This window comes from Ailuropoda melanoleuca, chromosome 14, assembly GCF_002007445.2.
Source record: "Ailuropoda melanoleuca isolate Jingjing chromosome 14, ASM200744v2, whole genome shotgun sequence".
NCBI lineage: Eukaryota > Metazoa > Chordata > Mammalia > Carnivora > Ursidae > Ailuropoda > Ailuropoda melanoleuca.
In genome coordinates this window covers 59,240,408-59,248,234 of record NC_048231.1, presented here as the reverse complement: position 1 = coordinate 59,248,234, position 7,827 = coordinate 59,240,408, and positions in this window count along the sequence as shown.

The window sequence follows — 7,827 nt, the reverse complement described above, 5'->3', positions numbered from 1 at the left end:
ATATATATATATATATATATGTATATGTATATGTATATTTTTAATGTAAAGATTGAGAAAGGAATAAGAAGACACAGAGTTTGAAGGACAGGTGTAAACCAGAAATTGGGCAGCAAAAAGGCCTGCCAGGAAGCTTCAAACACAGGGGTAAGAGATTGGGGAAGTTCGGCTGCAAGCCTGTAGGACCCCTTTTGATCACGGTGCAAAAGATCTGATTGAAGATGAAAGTCAAAAGAGACTAAATGGAGTTTTTAGGGAAACTTTGCCTCCCAGATTTGGTTTGGAAGTATACTAATGGGAGATATTAAATGCCCAAAATGTTCTAGACAAGGTTGAAAGAACTAAAGTCATCAGAGCCAGAGAGCAGCTACTCCAGAGTGCCCAAGGAACTGTTACCCAAAGTGCATGACTTTCAGACTGCCAGGAAGAGCCTCATCCATATGTGCAAACGAAATGGGAGCTGCACTTACATCACAGGTAAACTAGTGGAAGATAAAACCAAGCAGAAGCCCTGTATATCTTTAGATTGTGGCAAAATGGCGGGGGGGGGGGGGTTNGGGGGGGGGGGGATTCTTGCTAAATTAATCTATTATTTTAGAAGAGAAACATACATAAAGACAAGGGGAACATGGACAGAATTTAGTTAGCGTCTCAAAGTTCTTTACATGGATACCTGAACTATAATAGGGCCTGTTTTGAAAACAAAACAAAACCAAAACCAAAAAAAGAAAACAAAACAAACCCCTCAGACCTCACTCAGGCCTTGCAGAAATAATGTCAGTGTTCTTGATGGTTTCTCGAGGATCTGCAGGAAGATGTGTTGTGTCACTCATCATAGAGCCAAGTGCTGAAATTCTTTCAATCTCTCTCTTCTCGAACCTTCTCCCTGAGGCAGGTCTTTCTTCCTCCCTCTCCATGCCCCACTTTCCCTCTGAGGGATGCCTCTGTGGCTCCCTTTCATCCTCCTGCCCTCCCCACCATCTGGGTCATTGTACACTCCATAACTCACCCCCATCAGCCACCCAGACCCCGGAAAGCCAGAGCTAGCTGGCCAGCATTAGCACGAGAAAACGCCGTCCTGTAGCCTAAACCACTACTTCCAGTTCTTTATACTCTTGGGAATATTCAATTCACACAGTCATAGAAGGTAGAAACTGTTTCAGAAAAAAATAAAACATTCTGCCTTTGCATATATGGGGCAAATGATGACAACAGCTAACACCTTTATGCTGTTTCCTCCTTTCATCTATCGTCCTCGTCACCATCACCGCCACCACACCCTTTCTACCTGTAAAGAAACTGAGGTCACTCGGCTTCATCAGCGGGACAAGTTTTTTTTTTAAGATTTTATTTATTTGAGAGAGAGAATGAGAGAGAGAGAGAGAGAGAAGGCACAAGAGGGAGGAGGGTCAGAGGGAGAAGACTCCCTGCTGAGCAGGGAGCCCGATGCCTACTCGATCCTGGGACTCCAGGATCATGATCTGAGCTGAAGGCGGTCACTTAACCAGCTGAGCCAGCCAGGTGCCCATCAGGACAGGTTTCTGAACCCTGCTCTTCAGTCTGGTTCCAGAGCCCACGTTCTTCACTACGACGCCACACGGACTCACCTCTCTCCCCAGTGAGACTCTCTTTCTGAACTCCCTGTCTGTGCGGATGGCACCCCTGCACGTCCACTAACCCCCTTCCGCTCGCTCCCGTCTGCTGGGAACCTGGGTCTGCACAGATCCCCGTGGCAGCCTCTCCTTGCCTCTCTTACAGGAGCTGGCACACTCAGGCTCACACACACACACACACACACACACACCCCATCTTTTCACCATATGCAGCCAGAGTGTGGGGTGCCAGAGTGTCAGCTTCACGAGATTAAACGTGCACACACACACACACACCCCAAAAACAAGGAATGCAAATATCTACTTTTTAAATTATTAAAACAAAGATATTGAATGTGTAGCTGGGTGTTATGAAACTAGATCTCAACATTTCTGAACGCCTGAGGGTGAAATTAGGGACAAGAGGTATTGGAAATCTTCCAGAAATTTGCTTCCTGTGGCTCTAAAAGTGGAAGTAAGAACGTGTCTCCTGGGCAAGGCTGTTCCTGGCTCTGGAAGGGAACAAGTTAATGACCTCAGAGTAGTGGCCACTCAGGGCCCACGTGGTAGCGGAGGCTGGAGCCTGTCCCGGCCAACCCTCTCCAGATGACTAGCACCCAGGAAACTGGCAGTGAAAATAGTGGATTTCAAAAGTAGAATGTTGGGAGCAAGCCAGTTTGTGGTGGGAGTCTGCGTGTGTGTTGGGGGTGGGGCAGCTCTGTTCTCACCAAGGGAAGGGCAGGTCTGACGGGAGTTGAATCTTTTCACCCTCCGCAGAGTAACTATGGGCCTGCAGCAGGGACCCAAAACAGAAACCTAGACACAGCTTGTCTTTGGAACAAAACCAGCACCAGTGAAGTGTTCTTGGAACTCAGCAAGGTGGTTCTTCCAGCCTGAAGGGTCCCCTGGGTACTGTGTCCAGCATAAGGTGACAGGTACAAACAAGACCGTGTAGATGACTCCCACATGAGGGAGAGAGAGGGCTTGGCGGGGGGACTTCCTGTTAATCTAGGCATGTGGGGAGTAGAGGAGGCATTAATTTCAAAAGCAGATGAAATGCGATTTGCCACTCCGCATACATGAAATGGGTCATATGAATTACATTGGCTACTATTATAATTATTTCTGCCTCATTCCTTCTGCATGACCTTGGCTTGGGACAGGGGCCTCCTTTGAACTTTCTTGAGCCAATGCTGTGTATCCCCGTGACGCTCTCCTGCCATGACATCATGTCTTCCTTAGAGGGGGCTGAGGTGTTCATGTTCTGGTCTGTCCTTACACTGGCAGAACCACAGAAACCATGTTATCTGTTCACTCTGCAAGATCTGATGGTTGGTAAACTGATTCACACTAATTAAACCCACAAGAGGCTGACTTGTAAGTGTGGAGAACAATTTGTTAAATTACAGAGAAAGATAAAAACCGATCCGAAAAGGAAGGACATGCATTTAAACTGGGCACTGTGTTTGGTATAAGTCCACCCTAGAAGCCAAACGACAAAGCAAAGCATTGCCTTGTCAATATGGGACCAAAGAAACGGTGTTTGTGTTTTGTCACGTGGTATTTACAGGAAACTCTGGTAGACTAAGAAATTTGCCTTCCATGCTATGCTTGAAAAACCAAGACCACTATTTAGAATGAGATGTCCCTTTCTCTTTGAGGGTGTCAGAGTAACACTGATCAATTCTTGTGGCCCAACCCTCATTTTCCCATGGTCAACCAGACACACTCTCGTTCTATTTGTACTTGTCATGATGCTTAGAATTGTTAAACTTAGAGGGAATTTTTTATCAATTCTGCTTTAATGGGTAACTTAGATTATGGCAAGTAAGTCTAGCCATCATAGCACAGCATCTAGAACTGAAAGGACACGAGTGAGTATCTAGGTTACTGGTTTTCAAATTGTGCATCGTGGACCCCAGGGGCTGCTGAATTAGGTAACTGGAGGCGTGAGGAGGAGGAGGAGTAGACAGGCAGTAGCTGTCCACCCCTTTGTAAGGAGTCTAGATTATTCCAAGTGCAGAAATCATTGATATATTTTAACAGGAAGTGACAGGATGAAATTTACTTTTTTAAAAGATTTTATTGTGGATGTGGAGAAAGGGGATCCCTCATACACTGTTGGTGGGAATGCAAGTTGGTACAGCCACTTTGGAAAACAGTGTGGAGGTCCCTTAAAAAGTCAAAAATTGAGCTACCCTATGATCCCCATTGCACTACTGGGTATTTACCCCAAAGATACAGACGTAGTGAAGAGAAGGGCCACATGCACCCCAACGTTCATAGTAGCATTGTCCACAATACCTAAATTGTGGAAGGAGCCGAGTTGCCCTTCAACAGATGACTGGATTAAGATGTGGTCCATATATGCAATGGAATATTAGCCTTCAGAAAGAACAATTATACAACATTTGCAGCAACATGGACGGAGCTGGAGGAGATAATGCTAAGTGAAATAAGTCAAGCAGAGAAGGACAATTATCATATGGTTTCTCTCATTTATGGAACATCAGAAATAGGAAGATCGGTAGGAGAAGGGAGGGAGGAAAGAAGGGGGGTAAACAGAAGGGGGAATGAGCCATGAGAGACTGTGGACTCTGGGAAACAAACTGAGGGCTTCAGAGGGGAGGGGGTGGAGGATTGGGATAGGCCGGTGGCACGTATTGCATGGTGCACTGGGTGTTATGTGCAAATAATGAATCATGGAACTTTACATCAAAAACTGGGGATGTACTGTATGGTGCCTAATATAACAAAATAAAAATTATAAAAATAAAAAAAGATTTTATTTATTTATTTGAGAGAGAGAGAGAGAGTGAGCCAGGGAGAGGGAGAAGCAGAACCCATGTTGAGCACAGCGCCCAAGACGGGGCTTGATCCCATCGCCCTGGGATCATGACCTGAGCCAAAATCAAGAGTCAGAGGCTTAACTGACTGAGCCACCCAGGCACCCCTGAAGTTTACCAATTTTGAGGAAGTGATTGCAGGAAGGCAAGAGTAGAAGTAAGGAGACCACCTGAAAAGGTGTGTTTGTCTGGGGGGAGATCTGATAGTGTTGTGGATCAGGGTAATAGCAGCAGACCTGGAGAGAAGTAGATGGATTTGAGACCTAACTTAAAAGGGGAAAAGTAGAACTTGGCTAGTGAGGGAGCAGACATTAGCAAGGATTCACTCCTTTATTTATTTCATCCAGAAAACTTACTGAGTGCTTACAATGGCTTAGGCACTAGACTAGGTGCTCAGCTAGGCAGCCAAGGCCCTGTCTTTCCTGGAGTTCATATTCTAGCAGAGGGAGACAGGCAATCCACGGACACACAAATAGGTAAAACATTAACATGCTTGACAAATCAATTGTAGGGCTCACATTGTTTCCCTCCTCCCAAGGACCACTGTCCTGCATCACCTCCTGTCCAATCCCCTGAAAATCACTTCGTATATTTTGCCCAGTTTTTCAGTCTGTAAGATAGAAGAATGAATCTACTCCCTGTTACTCCATCATGGCCAGAAATGGAAGTGACTTTTTCTTGCATGAATTTGATATAAGAGGTAAAGGAAAGGGAGAAGTCAAAACTTGCCACCAGGTTCTGACTTTAACCAAACAGTAGATGGGTATGAGCAGAACAAGAAGGCTTTGAATTTATTTTTGTTTTTTCCTCTCTCCCAATCTCCCTTTCGTCCCTTCTTTCTTTTTCTTTCTTTCTTTCTTTCTTTCTTTCTTTCTCTTTCTTTCTTTCTTTCTTTCTTTCTTTTTTCTTTCTTTCTTTCTTTCTTTCTTTCTTTCTTTTTCCTTCCTTCCTTCCTTCCTTCTTTCCTTCCTTCCATCCTTCTTGTGTACATCTGTTCTAAGATATGTTTTGTTTGGGGGCACCTGGGTGGCTCAGTCGGTTGAGCATCGGACTCTTGATTTCAGCTCAGGTGGGTTCTGAGTTCAAGCCCTCCACTGGGCTCCACACTGGGCATGGAATCTACTTTCAAAAAACTGTCAAATGTGTTTTGTTTTGAAGATGCTTGAGAGCACAGTAATGGCAGAAAGGATGGAAATCAACAGGCTGGTTTGGGGCATGTAGAGTCTACGATGCCTGTAAGACATGTGCTATCAGAGTTCAAAGAGCAGGAATAGACCAGAGACGCCCTGAAGAACCCGGGCATGTAGAGGTACAGTTCACCCGGTGGGGGGAGGGGCTGTAGGATCCTGTGGGAGAAGATTTGTAGAGGGCCATCTGCACTCAGATTTTGAGATGTCATTTGAAATGTCTATGAGACACTGAAATAACAGTACCAAGTAGACAGTTCAATACTGGCATCTGGAGCTCAGAAAAGAGAGCTGGGTTGCAAGCATGAATTTGAGGCTCTTCAGCTTATAAGTGCCATTTAAATCAATGAGAAAGGATGAGGTTACCTCAGAAGAGAGAGAGGAAGAAGGGAGAAGAGAAACGGAGAGGGAAGAACAGAGCAGAAAAGGCAAGACGAGAAGGCTCAACCACCAGCCCTGGGGAATACCAGCATTTAGAGGCAGCACAGAGGAAAAGAAAGCAACAAAGCATTAGAAAGGATTGGCCACTGAGGAAGAAGGAAACCAAAGAGTGGAGTTTCAAAAGAAAAGAGTATTTCAAGAGGGAATATCAATTGGCTCAAATGCTGCTAAGAAGGGAAAGTAAGACAAGAACTTTGAAGTGATCCGTTGGATTAATTTGGAAGTCATTCATGAGCTCTTCCGGAGCAGTTTTGATGGGATGGAGGAGGGGAAGGTAACCACAGTCAGCTGAAGAATGAATGGGAGGTAAAGAGCAGGTGCCATACGCAAACAGCTCTTCCAAGGAGAATGGAAAAGTAGAGTAATCCTGGAGGGACTCAGGAGTTAGCAGAGGTCTGTTGTTTGTTTTTAAGATGTGAGACATAGAGCGTATTTGGATGATAAAGCCAGGAGGTTAAGAATGCAGAGACAGGGCTTAACCAAAGAGCAAGGCTCCTGAAAAGGCTCCTGAAATGTCCAGGATCCAGAACTCACTTTGTAAAGGTCCTTACTACACACCTCGGTTAGCCTTTGCAGATCACCCTCAACAAGGTGAGACCTCTCTAAAAGCAGGGATCACCCCCTCAATTCTTATCTGAGCCTACGTGTGGTGTAGCATACAACAAGTGCTTGAAATATTTCTTCAGGGGCGCCTGGGTGGCTCAGTCGGTTAAGCACCTGCCTTCGGCTCAGGTCATGATCCCAGGGTCCTGGAATCAAGCCCCGCATGGCACTCCCTGCTCAGCAGGAAGCCTGCTTCTCCCTTTTCCCCTCCCCCGCTTGTGCTCTCTCTCTCTCTCTCTCTCTCTCTCTGTCAAATAAATAAAATCTTCTAAAAAGAGAGAAATATTTCTTCAATAAATGAATGTATACACAATGCAAATGGATGAATGAAGTTTATCTGGTAAAATCTGCCCTGAAAAGGGAAGCAAAGCTATCTAGGTATTTAATTACCTCAAGCTCAGAAAACACTTTGTGTAGATTCTGGTTCATGTCCCCAGAGTAGAAAATAAGCACAATAAAAACAAAATTATTATTATTAATATTTTACAGACAAGGAATGTGGGGGTTTTTTTCCCCAAATTAATCATAACTGATGAATAGCTACTTCCTGTGTGGATCCAAAGGCTTCGTTCAGCATTCTAGGGCAAAGAGGAATGGCTGTATTTTACATCTGAAATCCATGCTCATTTTTCAAAAAACACTTTAGTTTGGAGTGCTATACAATTATTCCCATTATTTCTATAACATCGCTATATGTTGACTTAGTATTATCATGCCATCAGTTCTCAATCTTTAGGCTAGTGATAGAATCAAATTCTGGATCATCCAAAACAGTAAAGAATAAGTAGAGTAGGGACAGCAAGTTTGTCATCCCAATTTGGGTTCATTTGGGCAAATAGCCCATGTCAACCCACAGATGACAGAGTTTCAGCTCAGAAGCACTTTGTGTAGAAGGGATCTGCTTAGGATTTGTTCATTTTGGAGATTGATTCACAAGCGGATCAAGAACTGGCTAAAAGAATAGAGAGCTCTATAGAAAGGTTATACAATTCAAAAACATGGAAAGGTAAAATTAGATTCATAGAATTTAGAACTAAGAACTAGAACTGAGAAATTGCCCAGTCCTTCTCCGTCATTTTACAAATGAAGATAAAATCCAGAGCGATTGCATGACTTGCTCAAAGTCACACAAATTAACGAAGCGTCCTCCCAATAAGT